The sequence below is a fragment of the Lepus europaeus genome, chromosome 7 (genome assembly GCF_033115175.1).
Source record: "Lepus europaeus isolate LE1 chromosome 7, mLepTim1.pri, whole genome shotgun sequence".
NCBI lineage: Eukaryota > Metazoa > Chordata > Mammalia > Lagomorpha > Leporidae > Lepus > Lepus europaeus.
The window spans coordinates 72,936,844-72,959,413 of record NC_084833.1 but is presented as its reverse complement, the minus strand read 5'-3'; the positions used below and the strand labels follow the sequence as shown (position 1 = coordinate 72,959,413).

Below are 22,570 nucleotides of genomic sequence, written 5' to 3'. Positions count from 1 at the left end.
GCTATCCTCAGCCCAGCCTGGGAATATGGGAAGCCTTCTAGAAGAGAAGCCTCCCCAAAAAAGGAATTCCTAGAAGAAGCTGAAACAGTAAAAAAGAAAAGAAAATAGGGATAAAATACCCACTGTTTATTGAATATCTGCTTAGCAACAAGATTTGGCTGGATACTGCACTATGATTTTATGGAATTCTATGAACAACCTAGTTGTGTTTAAAGCTCAGATAAATTAAATAATTTGTCCAAGATCACACAATCAGCAATGACTGCAGTATTTTTTACCATTATTGCTTCAGAAAGAACACCAAGTTCAACAATTTGTTTATGTCTGAGGCTGCCCACACTCAACACCCAGCTAGTAAGAAATAAATAAATAGAACATTTTCAAAGAGACATATGAACTCTCCTAGGAAGCCATTACACATCCAGACTGAGATTGAGGCAGTTTAGAAACAACATTGAGATCTTGTAAAGCTTCCCTTCAGGATAGGACTATGTCTTACCTCTGAATCCCCACTGATTTACTTAGAACCCAGCTCCTGAGCAGATGTTTAATGAATAAATGAATTACACACCCTTTTTCATGTCTCTGAAGACAGCTGGGACTCCTAGGGCTCCTTTCCATTACAATCATCTGGACTCCTAGCCCCTAGGCTCCTTCCATCCTAAAGATCCAGAGTATTATCTTTAAACTTTATGGCTAAGAGAATATATTTTCCAATTTAAACTGATCCTTTCCTAATTGACTAATAGGAAATCTCATAGATCAGAAAAAGTTTAAATAAATACTCAATTGCATACCAAATACTAAATACTCGATGCTTAAAATCTGCTTATAATATATTCTTCCAAAAGGATATTTTGATGGTTAAGATTTACTATATAAGCTTCATAGAGTAGAGTAGTCTATGATCCTATGCTTTCTCTGTGTAAACATTAAAAATGTGCTATGATAGCTGACTACAGATAAAGAGGAAATTTTATGAAGAGAACCTCTACTTTTAAGGAAGGAGTTGGGCCGGCGCCGTGGCTTAACAGGCTAATCCTCCGCCTTGCGGCGCCGGCACATCGGGTTCTAGTCCCTGTTGGGGCACCGGATTCTATCCTGGTTGCCCCTTTTCCAGGCCAGCTCTCTGCTATGGCCCAGGAAGACAGTGGAGAATGGCCCAAGTCCTTGGGCCCTGCACCCGCATGGGAGACCAGGAGAAGCACCTGGCTCCTGGCTTCGGATCAGCGAGATGCGCTGGCCGCAGCAGCCATTGGAGGGTGAACCAACGGCAAAAAGGAAGACCTTTCTCTCTGTCTCTCTCACTATCTACTCTGCCTGTCAAAAAAAAAAAAAAAAAAAAAGGAAGGCGTGATCATCCATTGGAAGTGGACTCACTTTTAGTTTCAATTTGATTTTGCCTCTGAATAATCCATTTTGTTAGTTAAACCCTAACAACCCCTTCATTTGTGTCACCGTTAATATGCACAAAGTCCTTTACTTTGTATAATATCTCATTTGATCCTCATAGAATCCTTTTACAGTAAATAGAAAAACCATCACTTTGCCATTTTATTCAAGAAGAATTTAAAGAATCCAGTAATTTTCTAAATTGGGGCCAATTAGATTCCAGGAGTGGCTTCCTTCTGTCACGACTGTCTCCCTTCTGCTCTAGGAGTGTGCCTATGGGTGCTTGGATGGTGAATTCACCTGCTGGGGTTCTTGACTCCAGACAACAGACATCAGCTCTGATTAATTACTAATTAATTAATTACATCAGCTCTGATTAATGGAAAATGAATGTATTGGAGGAAATAGCAGATAGCTCATAGAATCTTCAGGAAGGCTTGGAAACTGGAGTCAAAGGGAATAAATCCTGCTAAAAATATACCCTCTCAGGGATGTTGTTCCAGTGGCCATCATTACTGGCCACTTGCGGACAGGCCACCCTGAACCTTACACCTTGGTGAGGGGAGCTAAAGTCCCAGTTGGAACAGGTACTTCACCCTCTCTTGCTCTAGGTTCCCTCTCCTGCTTCTCTAGTGAGAGATAAGTCTTCCTTCTTCTCTTAGATTACCTCAAAATAAAGATATCTGGACACTGTACAGCCTAATGATAAATGATCATTGTTTTGCGTGATAAAGCCTATGAATGGTATTATTTTAGATCTAGAATCTTAAGAATCATAATTGGTTCTTAAACAATTGAAATTATTTCTGGAGAGGAACCTCTCTGGTGGGCGGCGCCTAGGCCAAATAGCATGAAAGGAAAAGAACTGATAACACAAAAGATAAGCGATTTATTGTGTGCTACCTACCAGGTAAGAACTTCACATAATTTGACAACTATTATCCTGCAAGCCAAAATTCTGAAACTGGTGGTGAAATACCTTGGTTAAGATCACACAGTTAGCAAGAGGTTTTGACTACAGGTGTGCTGAACGTTAAAGTCAGTAGTGTTTTTTTTTTAATCTTTCACACACACTTCATAGATTTTACCAACTCTGATAGTGCTACTCCTCTGCTTAAAACCTTCCCACAAGTTCCCATTGCGCTTTCATTCAAGTTCCCTCTTTGAATGACAGTGAGTACAGATATCTCCTTTGAGATTTGCTATCTAGTAGAATGGCATAAGATGCTCACCAAAATGTACACTTTGTTTTCTATATTCATGAAAATGATTCTGCATGGAGGGAGAAAATGGTGATTTATTTAACAACTCACTTGAATGTAGGCATATTAAGTGGGAAACAATTTGCCTACATGACTGAAATTCTTAATATATTCATTAACTCCTATTGATACATTTTATTTATTGCTATATTCCCAGAACCTTGAACATGGTCTGGTACTTCATATGCATTTAATAATGAAGACATGATTGTCAAATACTATGCTAGGATCTCTAGGGAACATAGAAGTCAACCACGCATTCATCCTTCCTTCATGGACTGATAGCCTAGTGGACAGCTAAGACAAGAACATGGTTATAATGCACTGCAAATGTGATAAAAAGGAATAACCATTTTTAGTCATCTCACTGTTATTTCATTACTTTTTATTTTTTATTTTTTGACAGGCAGAGTGGACAGTGAGAGAGAGAGAGACAGAGAGAAAGATCTTCCTTTGCCATTGGTTCACCCTCCAATGGCTGCCCCGACCGGCACGCTGCAGCCGGCGCACTGCACTGATCCGAAAGCAGGAGCCAGGTGCTTCTCCTGGTCTCCCATGGGGTGCAGGGCCCAAGCACTTGGGCCATCCTCCACTGCCTTCCCGGGCCACAGCAGAGAGCTGGAAGAGGGGCAACCGGGACAGAATCCGGTGCCCCGACTGGGACTAGAACTTGGTGTGCCAGCGCTGCAAGGTGGAGGATTAGCCTATTGAGCCATGGTGCCAGCCTATTTCATTACTTAAAACTAGTAGCAAGCTTCTTGGTTCCATGAATTAGCTTTCCCTCCTCCTCCTCTTCCACCTCCTCCTTCTTTTTTATCGTGACCAACACTCATCATCATTCATGTCACCATCGGAAATGACCATTCTCAGTGACCGACAGTAAGTGAGCAGTCTAAGGCAGGAATCTGCCCAAGCATGAGCTGATTCTCTCTTTCTACCACCTCAGATTCCCAAGAGAAACCTTAGTCCTTGCTCTGCTTCTCAATTTCAATTCATTTGTTAAGCAACTGCAGGACTGGAAGTAGCAAAAATCATGGGTCAAGAGATGTGAACTTCCCAGCCATCAGGTAGGTCAGGGGAACCCATCTGGCTCGTGAAGGGTGATGGAGAAGCAGGGGACATGCAGAATGGACAGAGGCTTCATCTGGGACCTAATTAAGATCATAACATTCTAAGCTTTAGGAATAAAGGCTTAGATGAGAGTCTTTGCCTTTGGTCTTTAATCAAATGAGAGATCAGAGTGTGCAAGATAAAGACAAATCCTTAAATGAGACCACATTAGGGGCATAAGAAAGTTGGACGGCATAAAGGAGAAATTCAGAGGCACTTAGACAGGAGAAGGGAAGAAGACTAAGCAGATTCTACAAGCTGCAAGTGAAAAAATTGTTTACCTGCAGAAAATCCGATCTCGTGTTTTTTCCATGGAAATTCCTATGGGGGGGGGGTTCTCGTGCTCTGAAACGAATGTTGGTAAACTGACCACAAGTCAAAATAAGTAGAAGCTAAGAATGGCTAATTCCAAAGTTCCTGATATTGTAGATGCTTCGTAAATGCTTTTTAATTAAATTATAAAAGCATATAAGGAAGGAAATACTAAGGATTGTGTTTGAAGCCATTCCCTGATAATCATTCATAAAAGCAGATTTAATTATTAAAGTCAAATTGCAGGTGGGGAAGTGAGAATAGGAAGTGAGGATAGGCACACGAGGCATCTGAGTGGTCAATGGATGAACTATTTATTACTGTTAAGTGCCTCAAGACTTCAGAGGAGAGAAAAATTCACTTAAGATGGAAGAAGCCAAGTTAAAAGGCCAGGAAGGACCCCTTACTGGGACTCAGACACAAGGAGAGAGAGCCTCTCCCCTCTTCCCAATCCTCGTGCCTCAGTAACATCCTGTGTTCTCCTTTGGTCTTTGTTTTCATGAACATTTTCCTCGATAGACTGTGGGTTCCTTGCGGATAACAATTGTGTCTTCATCATTGCTGCCAGGGTCTAACCCAGTGCCAAGCACACAGAGGTATCAGTAAATGATGGATAAATGAGTGAAGGAAAGAACTTGAAGAAGCCTTCCCTAGGGGGAAGGAACAGCCTTTACAAGTTCTGTTCCTAAATATTTTCTGAAATTTTAAAAACAATATTTATTCATTTATTTGAAAGGCAGAATAACAGAGGAAGAGACAGAGAGCGACAGAGACAAGATCTTTTATCTTGTTCACTCCCCAAGTGGCCACAATAGCCAGGGCAAGGCTGGGCTGAAGCCAGCAGCTTAGAATTCAATCTAGGTCACTCTCACACATGGTTATCAGAGGCCCAAGCCCTTGGACCATCTTCTGCTGCTTTCTCAGATGCATTAGCATGCAGCTGGATTGGGAGTGGAACTGCCAAGACCCAAACCGGTGCTCATACGGGATGTCAGCATTACAGGCAGCAGCTTACCCAACTGTGCCACAATGCCAGACCTTGGGTGTTTTCTTTCTTTTTTTTTTTAAAGTGGTCTGTGCTATCTATAATCCAACCTATTGCTTCAGTTTTTTATTGTAAGTGTTGTTTGAAAGTCACAAAATGACTACTGGAGAATGACTGAAATGTGCGTCACTGGGTAGTATCCCAGAGGTAACATTTTTTGCTCGTTCTCTACCGTTTGCAGTATTTCTGAATGTCAGGACCCATTCACACATTGGGGAACCGGTACAAAAAAAAGTCCCCCTTCATCAATTCTCAGGTTCATGTTATTGTCTGCTCCTGGATAAATCACCTCCAGGGATTATTTTCATAGGAAACATCCACTCTTGGCCTGAGAGCCCTAAAAGATGATCAGATCACTCCTGGGGCAGGTATCATGGCCTGGATTTCCCAGCCAGAACCACAGTTTCCTTGTTACCTACAAAATGCTTAATTGTCTTCAACCTAGTAGTATTTTGTGATAGCAGGGGTGATAATCCATTGCTTCTGGATTGTGATTTCTGATGTACAGAGTAATTTTGTTTTTATTCTCAAGGCAACCCTGAGGTAAGGAGGAGCTGTACCAGCATTGTAGTATAATGTTTTTGTGAAGAAAACAAGCACCAGGGAGGTTATACAGTGCATGAAAATGATAAGATTAAGCGGAAACCTGGATACTTGGATTCTCTTTTCTTATACATTTTTCCAGTTATTTTTTCCAACTATGTCTCCTGAACAGCAAGCTCATAGCCACTGGGGTTATTTCCTAAATATCCACAAGATGGCAGTAAAATACTTTGCACAGATCTACACATCAGTGGTGTGTGGCAGGTTTATGTTTGTGGATTTTATTTCATTGATCACATATTAAAACTGGGTATAATCATACTGGTAGATTTTAAAATTCAATGTACTAGAGGGGAATTAAAATTTGAAAGCAGACTCTGTGGCTTTTTTGGTGAAAATCCCACTTTGAAAGTAGCAAAACACTAGGAATCAACCAGGAGCTCTAAGAACCAAGAATACCTAAAAAAAAAAAAAAAAAAAAACTCAAAATAAGAAATGTTGCTCCTCTGAACATTAGACTGATCTATGATTTTCCTGCTTGAATGAGAGAATGATAGAGGTCAGTGAAGAGCCAGTAGTTAATCGTCCAGGTCATGTTATTTCTTGTTATGTCTCTATGTTCAAAATTTAGCTGAAGGAGACTCCTAATTGACCAAAGATGCTGTGGAAAAAAATTACGGAAGCATTTATTCCCTATATTTCTCAGGGTGTTTTTAAATTTTTTTTCATGTATTTATTTATTTGAAAGTCAGAGTTACACAGAGAGAGAAGAAGAGGCAGAGAAAGAGAGAGAGAGAGGTCATCCATCTGCTGGTTCACCCCCCAATTGGTCGCAACAGTTGGAGCCAGGAGCTTCTTCCAGGTCTCCCACATGGGTGCAGGGGCCCAAGGTTTTGGGCCATCTTCTACTGCTTTCCTAGGCCATAGCAGGGAGCTGGATTGGAAGTGGAGCAGCGGGGATGCAAACCGGCACCCAAATATGATGTCTGCACTGCAGGCGGCAGCTTTACCTGCAACGCCATGGTGCCGGCCTCTCAAAGTGTTTTATTTTTAATTATTATATTTATTTGAAAGGCAGAGTGATAGAGGGAGCAAGAAAGAGAAAGAAAAAGAGAACCTTTTATCTGCTGGTTTACTCCCCAAATGGCCACAACAGCGTAGCTGGGCCAGGCCAAAGCCAGGCTGCTTTCCCATGCACCATTAACATGAGCTGAATCAGAAAGGATGCAGCCTGAACTCCAACTAGCGCTCCCATATAGGATGCCCACATTTCAATCTGCAGCTTAACCCACAGTGCTACAACGCTGGCCCCTCTCTCAGGTTTTGTGCCTAGTATAAACTGCACTCGACTATACCTAATGTTTCCATTTTTCTACTCACAGATTTATGACGGAATTCAAGAGAGCAAAAACTAAATTTTTTTTTCATTCATTTATTTGGTCTGCCTTCACATTGAGCAAGTGTTGCATTTATTAGTGGGGATCATGACCATCATCATCATCCACACATGGCTATGAGTCAGTTGCTCCCAGAATTGAGAACTTCACAGAAAAGCACACTGTTTTCCATAACTAGCATAAATTTAATCAAATGTTCTTGCACACTTCTTTCTTATACAGCAGGTGATGCCTAAAATTTGAAAACATGGCAGTGGGTTTACATCAAACAAGTAAAAAGTTTACACTGAGCATCAGATTGCTCTGATTTTTGAAGTCCTTTGGGCACTCCCCCATGCTGCCTAGATGTCTCTTTCTCCTTTTTTTCTAATTTGTCTAATCTCCTATTACCAAAACATCAGTCATTTCTTCTTTTAAAGACTTATTTATTTATTTGTTTGAGAGGCAGGGTTACAGACAGAGAGCAGGAGAGACAGAGAGGTCTTCCCTCCACTGGTTCACTCCACAAATGGCCTCAATGGTGGGAGCTGGACCCATCCCAAGCCAGGAGCCAGGAGCTTCTTCCAGGTCTCCCACATAGGAACAGGGACTCATGCACTTGGGCCACCTCCCACTGCTTTCCCCGGCTATTAACAGAGAGCTGGGTGGGAAGATGCTCAGATCCTCAGGAGGAATAGATCCACACAGAATTACACGTTCAGAAGATACAGAGAGGCAAAAGAGTTCAATAAATGATACAAAGCCACACCCAGCAGTCTGAGGGGGTTCATGCTCTCCTTAGTAATGGGAAGACATTCCCAGATCCCTTCTGTAAGATAAGCTATCTTTTCATCGGGCTACAAAGGAAGAACACACAGTATAACACACAGATGACAAACAGGGGTGTTCAAGAATTACAGAAGTGTGAGCCAACAAGACATGAGATACAGGACATTCCCACAATGAGGAACTTAAGCACAATGCTAGGAAAAGCAGTTTCTAGGTGCAGCCACTCAAGTATTCAGCAGTCAGGGCCTACTCTTAACCCTCTTTCATATCCATAGGCTGAAAGGGCGTGGCTCTTTAAGCCCTTTCCAGCTCCATAATTCTAGGAATGCATGGGTTTGGAAGAATTTTGGGTGGTAAAAAGGGTGTGCTGAACATTTTTTGAATCATTAATTTAACATTAAACCATCTTATTTATGACTAAGCATACTTGAATGTGAGTTATGTGTAAACTAATGAAGATGTCCGTTTACATAATAAAAGTATAAAAACAGAATTTAAAAGCAAAAGGCATCAGGGTGGGCACCCCCCCCCCCCTCCGAGCTGTGGCACAGCAGGTTAAAGCCCTGGCCTGAAGCGCTGGCATCCCATATGGGCGCTGGTTCAAGACCCGGCTGCTCCACTTCCGATCCAGCTCTCTGCTATGACCTGGAAAGGCAGTGGAGGATGACCCAAGTCCCTGGGTACCTGCACTTATGTGGGAGACCTGGAAGAAGCTCCTGGCTGCTGGCTTTGGATCAGCACAGCTCTGGCTGTTGCGGACATCTGGGGAGTGAACCAACGGATCAAGACCTCTCTCTGTCTCTACCTCTCTCTGTAACACTGTCTTTCAAATAAATAAAATAAATCTTTAAAAAAAGAAAAAAGAAAAGGCATCCATCCATGCTCTTTTACAGTCCATTTGTTATCATTTGACCATGAGAACAAAGTCTAAATTCCTCAACATCACTTTCCCTTACATTTCCAATCTCATCTCTAAAAATCCCTATTTTCTTCGTCATCTAAACATAGCTCAAACTCCTTCAAACTCTCTTCTCACCCACCTCCTTCTCCTGAGTAATGGTCTCTTCTGTTCACATTTCAGATTTGAGATTGTTGTGTTTTCTAAGTGCCTTCTCTCACCATTCCCTCCCACCCTCCCCACACATGCACAGACAAATTCCAGGTTAGGTTTCCCTCAAATATACTCACACACCTAGCACTCTGCCAGTCACACTTACCCTGCTCATTTGTAAAGACATAGTCCTCAGTTTTCCTCCTTTGACTGTAAGCTTGTTTGCCTGACACACAGTAAATTTTTGACTGCAAAAATATAATGAATGAATAAAGTTATGTTATTATTTTTAAGTCACTAGATTCTGATTGTAGACTTGTGGCCAGAAATGAATGAGCCTTGTACATCCATACTGCACAGTTCCTGAAATTAGCTACTGTCCTTATAGGTTGACTCTTTAAGGGTTAGCAGCTGACAGGAATATATGTAACCTAGCAATATTTGGAGAAGATTCATAAGACTATGTACCATTTCAAAAACAGAAATTTTAAAAAGTTGTTGTGTCTTCTGCAGAGCAACCGCTAGAGGGCAATGAATGCAAAATTTCAAATTCTTTAGGGAGAAAAAATTGTAAAAAAAATTTTTGGATTAAAATTTACATAGATAATATTATGATTGGGGTAGTTATGGGATCTGTAGGGTAGTTTCTGTGATTATAGGTATAGCAGTTATAATTTTCTTCCTAGTATGATTTTTTCTTTTTTTATTAATTTATTTGACAGGTAGAACTATAGACAGTGAGAAAGAGACAGAGAGAAAGGTCTTCCTTCCGTTGGTTCACTCCCCAAATGGCCGCTACGGCCGGCACTGCGCCGATCCAAAGCCAGGAGCCAGGTTCTTCCTCCTGGTCTCCCACATGAGTGCAGAGGCCCAAGCATTGGGCCATCCTCCACTGCCCTCCTGGGCCACAGCAGAGAGCTGGACTGGAAGAGGAGCAACCGGGACTAGAACCCGGTGCCCATATGGGATGCCAGTGCCGAAGGCAGAGGATTAACCAAGTGAGCCATGGCGCCGGCCCTCTAGTATGAAATTAAAACCTAGGTTATCTGTTATAATGCCATCACCTTACATTGCATACATTATCTCATATGAACTTTCCACAAGGCAACAAGGGAATAGACTCTTTTCCCATTTGCCATCAACAAAACTGAGAATCAGAGGCACTAAATGAATAAGTAAGCATTAGAAGGCAAAATACTGGCACAAACCCTCAAATTCCTTTTAACTACTTATGTTTACCAGACATACAAAATTTCCTGCTGAGGTAGATAGTTTGAGAGAATGCAGGTCCCAAAATTAATTGCACTAGTTTAGAATAGACTTATATGGTAGCAACTCCTTAAAAAGAAGATCTTGTAGTTTGAGATGACCACAAGCTAGCCATCTGATGATGCTATCAGAATATCTACCTAGAACCTATTTACAGAAGGCACATGGGAAGCAGTCATCCTTCTGACCTCAACAGGGGGATGCTACCTGTGTTATATATTCCATCTGAGTTGCAGCATTTTTATAAAGAAATTAAGAAACTACCACCTAAGGTTAAGGATCCAGGACATGATGTATGTGGCATCTTCAAAAAGTTCCTGGAAAGTGCATATTATGAAAAACTATGCCTAACCTTCAGAAGTTTTAGTTCCATTTTCTATAAACTTTCTGAATACCCTCATACTAGAGGATGGAAGGGAAATCAGGTGTGCTGAAGAAGGAAGGATGAAGATAAAGGGAGACAGAGTGAGATGCAAGGATGTCTGAGCCTGCTGGCTCTGCAAAGTGGTCCTGACTTGGCAAACACACTGAAAGTAGAAATCTAATCATTTAAGGCATCAGGCTTGGCCTATGATCCATGTCAAACATTAAAGAGAATTCATATTAGTCAAACTGTCACTCCAGGATTCATAAAGAGCTACAGAAGAAGGTTGATTTAAACTGAGCGCACATCAGGAGCGCTTTCTGCATGTGCTTGTGAGGCCCGTAGGGGCTGTGCAGAGTCTGAGGTGAGGGGCGTTGACCGTTCAACGGCTTCTTCCTGCTCTCCCCCAACGAGCTTTGCCTCCAGTTTTCCCTCTGCTTTCCTCCATCCTCTTCTTCCAACCACCTCTTGAGAGCGCAGCTATAAGCTAGATGCCGGAGTCCTGCGGTTCGGTCGGAGAGTGGAAGATGCTGCAGTGCATTTCCTTGGCTTGGGAATGGGGCTGTGTCCCCGCCAGGGGGCGCGCATCCCACGTTGGCTCCGTTGTCCCTTCACAGTGCATGAAGGCGACTGACTGTCAAGTATCAAGTATTGAGAATTTCACTTCAGAGGAAGCCATTCAAAACAGTAAGATCTCCATTATAGGAACTGGCTTGCTTGGCATGGCCTGTGTGATCAATATCTTATTTTAAAGGCTTGAGTGATGAACTTGCCTTTATGGATATGGATGTCAACAAACTGAAGGGTGATGGATCTTAAATATTCAGATCTTTCATGAAAATGCTAAGTATCATTTCCAGCAAAGATTACCCTGTCACTGAAAACTCCAACCTAGAGATTATCACAGCAGGTGCACACCAGGTAAAAGGAGAAACATACCTTAATCTAGTCAAATGAAGTGTAGCCATTTTTAAATTGATGATTTCTAATAATACCCAACACAGTCAGGCTTGCAAGCTGATTGTTTTTTCCAATCCAGTGAATATTTCAATTCGTGTAGCCTGGAAGTTGGGTGCATTTCTCAGATCCGTGTTATTGAAAGTAGCTATCATCTGGATACTGCCCGTTTCCATTTATTGGCTAGGCAAAAGCATGATATTCACTCTGAAAGCTATCATGTGTGGACACTCTGAGAGCAAAGAAACTCAAGTGTTCCTGTGTGGAACAAAGCGAACAGTGCTAGTGTCCCTCTGAAAGATCTGCATCCATGTATAAGAACTGACAGCAATCCTGAACAGTGAAAAAATGTCCACAGAGAAGTGTTGCCAATGTCTATGAGGTTATTAAAATGAGAGGTTATACTCCTTGGGCCATTGGCCTATCTATGGTGGATTCATTGAAGTATTTTGAAGAATCTTAGGGGACTGTATCAAGTTTCCACTATAACTAGGAGCCTCAATGGAATGAATGAAGAAATATTCCTTAAGGTTCCTTGTGTTCTGGGACAGAATGCTATTACAGACCTGATAAAGGTAAAGCTGACCCATTTAAAAAAGGCTCTTTGGAAAAGGAGCACAGAAACAGTTTGGAAAATTCAGCAGACACTTGAGATTTAAGTTATTTAAAACACCCTTTGTGAAGTGTTTGAAGAAGAAATAGTACTTATGGGGTTGTATAAATCAAACTTTTGAATAAATTCCTAAGCGTTGGAAACAGGGAAGGGGACAGAGTGACTGCTTTATTTGTGTAGCCCTTCAGCTATGATTAGCATCCAGATGCCAGATGATACTTTTCTATAATTCCTAAGTGACCACATCAAAGAAATCTCTGAGGCACCAGCAGTTGCCGTGTCTGTATTTGCAGTTGCCATTTGTCCCAAAAGAACAACAAATGTTTTTTGTGTTCTATTTCTTTTAAGCACATGCTAATTATTTCATTCTGGCTGACTTATATTCATTTATATACTATAAAAATGCTTTTACTTAATCTACAATGCAAAAATGTACATAGGAAAAAACATAGGGGGTCTGAATCTATCATTTGTAATTGTGAATTTGAGCAATTTATTTAACTTTTGTGTGCCTCTGTTTCCTCATTAGTAAAATGATGCCTATATCCTACTTATAGGGCTGTCATAAGGAAGAACCAAAATAATACATATAGTATATTTGTGGAATTTTTGACACAAGGAAGGATTTGACAGATGTTGGCTGTTATTTTTTGTTGTCGTTGTCCTTGTTAAAACATTTGTGAGGCCTTCCTGTAGAAACAAATGTAGACTTACTTGTATTACTCTTAAAAATGCTTTCAGAACCAATGTGAGTGCCAACTAGAAGCACGTTTGTGAATCTGATGGGTTTGATTTCATACTGTTTCTACCATGAAATGCCAGGTGGTATTGAACAAGTCATAAGGCTCACCCAGTCTCCATTTCTCATGTTACTTAGCACTTACTGTGCTTGTTTGCTGTGCTGAGCACTCTGGCTAGAGTGAGAGGGTCTCAGTTCTCTCCATTGGGTTACTCATGCTGGAGGCAGCTGCAAACTGTAGGGATTTGAAAGGCTTGGGAGAAAGTATCCTTCAAAGGGTGGACATTTTTCTTAAATCTCAACAGACCTAATCAAGAGTCTTTGTGCCTAATCTTGATTTTGTTTTTAAATCTGGAAGATTAAAACAGATACAGAGACAGAGAGACAGATTTCCCACCTACTGGTTCACTCTTCAAATTTTGGAAATAAAATTTGGTCTCAATTTAAAATTTTCTTTTCATCTTATGTGGTATAAGGCTGGTCCTAAAGTGATCATTCATTCAAAATTATTTACCTTTTAATATCATTTAGTCTATAAGGTTAATTACATTCCTTTATTTCCCAAAGAGGAAAAAATGTAATTTTTGGATCCAGAAGAATTGGACCTTGCACTCATCCCAAGTATTGTTGGTACTTCTGTACGAATCAAGATGTGAGGCCTGTGCACAAGTACTTAGCTCCATAAACTGAGTCTTTTCACCTATAAAATGGAGCTAATTACTCTTTCTCAAAGAATTATAATGGAACTTAAATATGCCATGAGATACTCAGTACCCGTCATGGTGCACAAGACCTGAAATATAGTAAATCCCCAATAAATACTTATAGTGCTAATGATTGAATGAGTAAATAAATTACTTTTATAATTTGAGAAGGCCAGATGGGTACAGAATAGTTCCTTGCAGAATCAAATATTCTATTGTAAACAAGAAGATTTCAAGGAGTTCATGTAAAACTGGAATTAAAAGATAAAAATAAAAATATTAACTTTATTTCTCAACACAAGCCCTATCAAGTTTAACACACTTTTTAAGTTATGAGCCCAGACAAATATAATGTTCTTTTTTTTACATTTATTCACTGAAAATAGATAGATGCCTTTATAGACTTTTTGTTATTAGGAAACAAGGTGCTGGCCTATTGGTGATAAAATCTCCTATGTAGTTCCTGACAGGTGAAAGCTGACCTCAAGCACATTTCCCTCAGTTTTTATTGGTAACTCTTCCTTTTTATATTTTGTGGTACCTTGGAGTCTAATGCACTCATGGCTTTTTCTATCTTCCCTTGATAAAAGAAAACAGGTGAGGTGGTCACACTGAGGTTGAATGTCAGGAAGAAGGCAAAGCATTATCCTATCTACCTATCTCAAAATTTTAATAGTACTATACACCGAGCTAAAGATTACAGCAATGAATCTCAAGTGTGGAATTGTAGGATTCCCAGTAGCTTTTATGTAGAAAGAACTTCTGAAACACAACGGAATATTTTGTAGTAATATTCACTTTTACATTTCAAAGGTGACTATATAAGAGTGTGATCTTAAATGCAAGCTCAAATCTTTAACTTTTATTGATCCCAATGTATGGTACAGCTCCTGGCACACCATATGTGTTCAATAAATGTTGATGAGGTGGTCTTGAGGTCTGCCAGGTGTACAAATATGTTTCTTGGTAGACACATTACTGCCAAACACAAACACAAACCTTTTGAAAAACACATAGAAGAAGAACTTGGGAAAAGTAGGAACAGAGTGCCTTGCTTTATTGTTGAGAGTGGGAATAATAACTTTCCTAGAAAATGACCTCTAACTGGAGAGAGTTTCACAGGGGTAGGATTTGAATTGGGTTTCCCAGGACAGGGGTAGCAGCATGACATGTGCCTATCAAGACAAGTTTTCCCCGCTCAGTAGACAGCACAGATAGGAGTTCAAAAGCTACTAGAACAGATGCTGATAATAAGTTCTTCTAAGTAGAAGCTGGTTTTGGAAACCTATGCCAGTATACATTTTCCTGTCTTCATTTTAGCTTCCTTTGAACACTTCAACAAATCCCCTCACAGTTCTACACACTCTCAATCCCTGTTTCTCCTTCTCTTTCTGTTATACTAATTTCTTATCTTTTACCGATAATGTGCCATAGAGCAAGTTTCATCTCATTTGTTGATATCTTTAAGATTTATCTCTGAAAGTAGTCAAAAATTTGCTCTTTTCCTTAACAGCTAACAATAAATACAGATTTTTTTAATGTCTTTTTCCCCATTTCTTGAGGCTAAAATTTTCGCAACATTGAACTCAAATTTGGACCTTTTGAAACTACTCTGAAAAGAGCAATATGACTATTTGATATTTTTTCCTTAATCCAAAAAGCAAATGCCATGAATTGTACAAGATAAGGGTATTTTTAAAACAGGAAATACTCTCCAAGAAAAAAAATTAATTTTGCATGCCATTCACATTAAAAAGTAAAAAATATTGAATTTTCTTTTAGTAATAATAGGTTCAATCCTATAAAATTGCCATTTTTTGTAGGTCAAGTCAAATACTGTCAATTTCATGTGGTTCAGCCTAATGTGTATTTCTATTTATTGGAATCCATGGAATCCTTGTGATGTCTTGATCCTAGAATTCTGGGATAAGGATGATTGTAGACATAAATGAAATCATGCGAGGACTCTTAAAGGGGATCAGACCCCAAAAAACTACTTTATTTGTTTTCATATCTAAAAATAATGTTTAAGCCAAAAACATTTTTTCATTTTTCATGTTAAAAGTAATAGCTACCAGGGCCAGCACTGTGGTATAGCTGGTAAAGCCGCCGTCTGTAGTACCAGCATCCCATATGGGCACAGGTTCAATTCCTGGCTGCTACACTTCCAATCTAGCTCTCTGTTATGGCTGGAAAGGTCCTTGGGTACCTGCACTCCTGTGGGAGACCCAGAAGAAGCTCCTGGACCCTGCCTTCAGATCGGCCCAGCTCTGGCCATTGCGGCCATTGGTGAGCGAACCAGAGGATAGAAGACCTCTCTTTCGCTCTCTCTCTCTCTTTCTCTGTCACTCTCTCTCTCTTTCTCTCTCTCTCTGCCTCTGCCTCTCTGTAACACTTCCTTCCAAATAAATAAATCTTTTTTTAAAAAAAGTAATACCTACCATTAATGGAATATGATTTTATGTGCATTATCTTCAGTCCTCAATATAACTTTGCAACCCTTTTTAAGTAGGTATTCCTGACTTTACTTTATAGATGTGAAGAGTTAAAATTCCAAACCTGAATCTACTGGAAAAAACCCACACCCTTCTACTACACTACCCCACTGATTAAAAAGGAACCAGTTTCTGAAACAATAGCAATGATCATCAACATTTGCTTTTACAGATATGTATTGAGTTCTTTGCATAAACATTTTTATTTTCTACCATTTGGCCTGTAGACAAATCCTATAAAATAGGAACGATTCTTATAGACTGTGAGCTCCTCAAGAACAAAATTGTGTCTTAAATAAGCGCATCTTTGGGTCATGGCACAAGACCTGAAATATAGTAAATCCCCAACAAATACTTCTAGTGCTAATGATTGAATGAGTAGATAAATTACTTTTATATTTTGAGTAGGCCAAATGGGTACAGAATAGCTCTTTGCAGAATCAAATATTCTATTGTAAACAAAGAGTTTCAAGTTCATACAAAACTGGAATTAAAAGATAAAAATAAAAATATTAACTTTATTTCTCAACACAAGCCCTATCAAGTTTAACACACGTTTTAAGTTAAGAGCCCAAATATAGTGTTTTTTTTTTTACATTTATTCACTGAAAATAGGTGGGTGCCTTTATAGATTTTGTTATTAGGAAACAAGGTGCTGGCATTTTGGTGCAGCTTACAATGCCTGCATCCCATATCAGTGCAGTTCATGTCCCAGCTGCTCCACTTCTGATGCAGCTCCCTGCTAATGACCTGAGAAAAACAGTTAAAGATGGCCCAAGTGCTTGGGCACCTGCCACTCATGTCAAAAACCCAGATGAAGCTCCTGTCTCTTGGCTTCAACCTGGCTCTGCCCCTGGCCATTGCAGCCTCTTAGGGAGTGAACCAGCAGATGGAAGATCTCTTTTTCCTCTCTCCCTCTCTGTACGTCTGACTTTCAAATAAATAAATGAATCTTTTTAAAAAAATTAGAAAGCAAAAAAAGCCGTAAGGAGTCAAACCAGGACTGTGAGGTGGATGCCTAATAATTTCCCATAAAAACTGACAAAATTACCATTGTTTGATAAGAAGAATGAGCAGGAACATTGCCCTATTAGAGAAAGTATCTCTGATAAAGCTTTTCAGGATGTTTTTCTGCTAAAAGTTTAACTAATTTTCTTAAAATACTCCTATAATAGGCAGACATTACAACTCTGTTCATTGGTTTTATACTTGCTAACTTTCAGAGTTTTCTGTGCCTTATTATTCAACATTTGTTGTTTACTTATATAAGGTCAAATATAGTATTTTATCATTAGCTTATGAAAAAAAACCTATGTCTTCTTCAGACATTACTAACAAGTGAGTGTAAGTTTATTGTGATGCAAAAAATTGAAATACATGCAGTTTTTTCAGAACATGTATTTTCCATGAAGTTTTTGAGGACCCCCACTTTTATATACACATACTGTTAAGCCACAAAGTAGAACTATCGCATTGTAGCTCTATAACACAGAATAGAAACACAGAGCTCTTCCTTCACAATATTTGTTTCATAAAGAACTAAAACGCAGAATCCCAAAGCTAAGCGATAATGAAAGCTAGAATCATATCCATTAAGCAGTCTTGAAAATACAACTACCCCAGGATTTTGTCACCTATCAGGATATAAAAGTGCTTATCTAAAATAGTGAATTAACCAAAATTACTCATATGCTAATCATGTGTTTATGTATGTGTAAAAATACATATACACAAGTATAAAAAATTACTGCACAATTTACTGTTTTGGGGGAAGTATTTCCTTATTTTTTTGGCACACAGCAATTGATAGAGATCAACATTAGCCAGGAATTTCTAGATTTAAGAAGAAGGACAAATACATGTTTTTTGCTTTGGAAGTCATATCCATTCACAAATCCATGGGCCAATTCATGCTCAGAAAGGAAGTTTACACAACCAATCAAAGACGGAAAAAAGGAAAAAAGAAACAGTGAATTTTAAATACAGACAACAGATACTTTTACATACATTATCCTGGAAAGCACATTTTAAATTACACACTTTCTTAGTGATTTATGTTTTTATGCACATGTTTTATCCTAGTCTCCTGTTATCCAAAAAGCTAGACTTATTCCTGATTTTCCTCACTTTCTCACTAAACCTGACTCTGAAAAGAAGCAATATTTAGAAATCACATATTCCCTACAAGTGAGTGGTATGCATGCATACCCATCTATCATCTGAGGTGATGTTAATAGTTCTCATGTCTCCATATGTGATTTTTCCCTTAGTGCTTCAACCTGTATTTTGTATCTGAGGTCTATATCAAATCATAGCTAGGTGATGTTTTCCTGCTTTTAAGAGGGAAGGACATGTTAGCAAAGGATGTGTAAGCAATGGAGGTTACAATGGAGATGATGTAAACCTTGAGCTGTGTACAAACCCAAAAGCCTAAAGCTGAGCTGTTGTTGACTGGTTGGTGTGAGCAAGGAACAAGGGTCAGGTGAGGTGGCAAACTTACTGTCTAGACATGATGTTAAGATGGTGGTTGAAAATCCAATCGGTTTTTTAATATACAGCAGGGCTCTAACAGAAATAAATAAACCAGGTTCTTTTTAAACTATTTTACAGCCACTCCACAGCACTACAAATCCTAAAGAGCTTTCCCAACAACCATGTATTGGAAAAACTCTAAGACTTGCCCTAGACGTAGAGTCACTAAGCTTAAAATAAAAACAAGACAGTCTATGATAGCATTACAAAATGTGAGCGCAGGTAATTTTGTTATTTCCATTTTTTGGAGCAAGCTCTTCTATCCTTCCATTTTAGTTGTATGTGTGATGGAATTACTCGATTTTGTTTTTTATTAGCATAATTATGAGGCTGTCACAGCAAGGCAGTTTTAACTTCAAATGAACAACACAGTTCCAGAATTAGGTCATAAGCATAGGATGTCCTCTCAACAAAACAGAAGAAATCAACCAGAGAGAAGAGGATGCAGCAAGAAAGTCAAAGCAAATTGATCAGAGAGAGGGGTAGGAGAAAGACAAGAGACAGCAGCAGCAGGAGGAGGGAATAGAGACAGCCCAGCTGCAGAAGACAAGTAAGAAGTAGGAATGAAGGAGGTATAATCACAGAGGCAGAGAGGCTGGGCAGGAAGGCATCACAAATGTGAGACCTAGAGAAGCACAAAGGGAGGGAAACGGTATCAGGGAATCAAAGGACCCCCCACCTTTGTAGGGTGGTGTGTATAGTGACATATATAGGTAGTAGATGTTTGATAAGAAGAGAAAACACTATATAGGAAGCTGCATGCAGCACTGGATTGAGAAGGGAAAAGATAAGGTGGAGAGTCTAAATAATTCAGAAACACATGTCTGGGTTCCATGGAACTCCCAGTGCCATGAGCAGCACGGGATAGTTGTGTTAATTCTGATTAATTAGCTCAATAGGCTAATCCTCCGCCTGCGGCACTGGCACACTGGGTTCTAGTCCAGGTTGGGGTGCCAGATTCTGTCCCAGTTGCTCCTCTTCCAGTCCAGCTCTCTTCTGTGGCCCGAGAGTGCAGTGGAGGATGGCCCAAGTGCTTGGGCCCTGCACCCGCATGGGAGACTAGGAGAAGCACCTGGCTCCTGGCTTCGGATCAGCGCGATGCACCTGCCGCAGCAGCCATTGTGGGGTGAACCAATGGAAAAGGAAGACCTTTCTCTCTGTCTCTGTCTCTCTCTCTCACTGTCCACTCTGCCTGTCCAAAAAAAAAAAAAAAATCTGATGCTGGTGATTGATAGAGCATGGAAGGAACTTGAGAGATCCAAGTGCCCTGTTTCAGGCAGCCTCGAATGGTCTGTGCTTATTGACTTCATGCCCACAGATGTGGCAGAGCCTGTGGCCAGGCAGTGCCTGCAGCCATTTATTCGCAGAACTGATCCCAGCATAGAGTAAAGTACAGTTCAAGGAGGGAGCTGGATGACGAGGCACTGAAGTGTTGGTCATAGGAATATTAAAAAGGTTTGATGTCAAGTAAGATGCTCTGGGGGTTGTTGTGCTCTCTGTACTGCCCACAGTGGCAGAGCTGCTGAGGGGAGCTGGCTCAGATGGAAAGGCAAAGTGGTCCAGGTGCTAAAAGGTTCTGAGTATGCTATTAGTAGGTGTCCTTTTGTGCAAAGGAAATGTGCATGGGGGCAGGAATTGATTCAGCAGCGCATAGTAGTATTGTTAACTCTCAGTGACAGGAGTGTCACCTGCAGGCCTGGGTTGGAGTCAACAGTTATTGTTAAGAGTAGGGCAGAAAGGACAGAATCCGTGCACCACACAGCTGGCAATCTTATTCTAGCTCTGCTAATTTAGAAACATATGACCTATCCTTATCTCCATTTCTTCATTTTAAAAGTTGACCTTATGAAGTTTCTCAGGGGGGACTAGCATAACAAGTTTTGCACCATATCTTCTTGCTCAATATTTAGTTGCTACTATTACCTTTATTAGTAACCTCCTTTTCACATTTAAATTTCTGATTACAGAGGGAAGAAAGCCCATTGAACATCTACTTTCCTTAGTTGTCTGCTTCTTTCCTGATCTCCTGACTCTCTCTCCCCTTTATTCCTATTACTTACTGAGCATTTACTTTGTGCTGGGAATTGAACTATGGCAGTGGAATCTGATTTCTTGATGTTATGCTCTAATTAATGGACTGTAGCTTTGCAGTTCTGTTCATGTTTGAAGCTCCAGCAACTAACCATGGAAACTCAGACTTTGCCCAGGAGTTGTTTTCTGTAGGGAGCAGCGTTCTGAGCACTAGACTGGGAGGGCTGGCAGGAGGGAATTAGTTAGTAATTAGAAAATATTTAAATGACTGAAAATATCTCTGTGCCTGTACAAATGGAAAATTTTCTGATGCTTACAATGTCCCCTGGGGACTGATAGGGAAAGACTGAGCTCAGCTGAGGCTTCTTTGATGAAGTTCTGATGTGTGGCTGAGAGAAAGAAGGAAGTGATGAAGGAGAGGTAATTCTTTCTCGCCCTTCCAATTTTTTGGAGTATGTTTTCTCAGAATAATTTTAAGTATTTATTGTCTATAATTTTTTATAAAATCATTTTCTTTTGGAATGAAAGCTCTCTGTTGTATGATCTACCTAACACTTGCCCAAAGAGGTGACATTCAAGTTGGCAGCTCCAGCATAGAAAACTCTACTCTCTAGGGAAAGCTGGTTGCCTCGCTCTCAGGGTCCTGTGTATCTCTTCACGAGTTTTCCTTGCCTCACTTTGTTTTCTAGTTTGTCATCTTTTCCTATAATAGCCACTGGAATTGGCTACCAAGTCATGAGTAAACTGGTAAACTTTAGAGGAGCAAAAGTCTTCATAAAACTACAGGTTTCTGGCCGGCGCCGCGGCTCAATAGGCTAATCCTCTGCCTTGCAGCGCCGGCACACCAGGTTCTAGTCCCAGTTGGGGCGCCGGATTCTGTCCCGGTTGCCCCTCTTCCAGGCCAGCTCTCTGTAGTGGCCTGGGAGTGCAGTGGAGGATGGCCCAAGTGCTTGGGCCCTGCACCCCTTGGGAGATCAGGAGAAGCACCTGGCTCCTGCCTTCGGATCAGCGCGGTACGCCGGCCGCAGCGCGCCGGCCGTGGTGGCCATTGGAGCATGAACCAATGGCAAAAGGAAGACCTTTCTTTCTGTCTCTCTCTCTCTCACTGTCCACTCTGCCTGTCAAAAAACAACAACAACAAAACAACAACAACAAAAAAAAAAAACACTATAGGTTTCTTCAGAATAGAGGAAGAGATGCACAGTAGGGAAGAGAAGCAATTGCAATCATCCTCCATAATAATTTATGAGGAAGGCAATTCATGCCACCTCCTGGTAATATAAGATGAAAATAATTGCTCTTTCTGCCCTCATGAGCCTTACAGTTTAGTTGTTGATATTTATTCTTTTTTAAAAAAAGATTTATTTATTTACTTGAGAGGCAGAGTTACAGACAGAGAGAGGGAGAGACAGAGAGAAAGGTCTTCCATCTGATAGTTCGCTCCCCAAATGGGCACAATGGCTGGAGCTTAGCCAATCTGAAGCCAGGAGCCTGGAGCTTCTTCCAGGCCTCCCATGCAGGTGCAAGGGCCCAGGAACTTGGGCCATCCTCCTGCTTTCCCAGGCCATAGCAGAAAGCTGGGTCAGAAGTGAAGCAGCCGGGACTCAAACCAGCACCCATAGGGGTGCCAGCAGTGCAGGTGGTGTCTTTATCCACTATGCCACAGCACCGGCCCCAATATTTATCCATTTTTAAAAAATCATTTAAATGGAGAAATAAAGCAAATCACAGAACACCCTGAATTGTATGCGCTATTTGTTATAACAATAACTATATATGGAGGTTAGTATGCGTGTTTCTGCTTGATTTGACTGATGAAGCAATTATAAAGAGAGGACTTAAGCTTTCTTAATACAGTTTACCTGAACTCAGAAAACCTGTTTTCTGGGAGATTTTAGGCATGACCTTATTTTTAGATGAGGAATAAGTAAGGAATGCTAAGCTGTAATTATGGGCAACAATCAAATGCTAAGGTCCACAGAAGCC

The 22,570-nt window shown here is 40.4% G+C and overlaps 1 protein-coding gene and 1 pseudogene across 3 annotated transcripts in view; both read left to right on the top strand.

Annotated features, from left to right (window-relative positions):
* DLG2 (discs large MAGUK scaffold protein 2) overlaps positions 1-22,570 on the top strand; it is a 2,175,716-nt gene that overhangs the window by 1,780,932 nt on the left and 372,214 nt on the right. The window lies entirely within an intron of this gene.
* On the top strand, positions 11,005-12,129 carry LOC133764869 (L-lactate dehydrogenase A-like 6A; annotated as a pseudogene).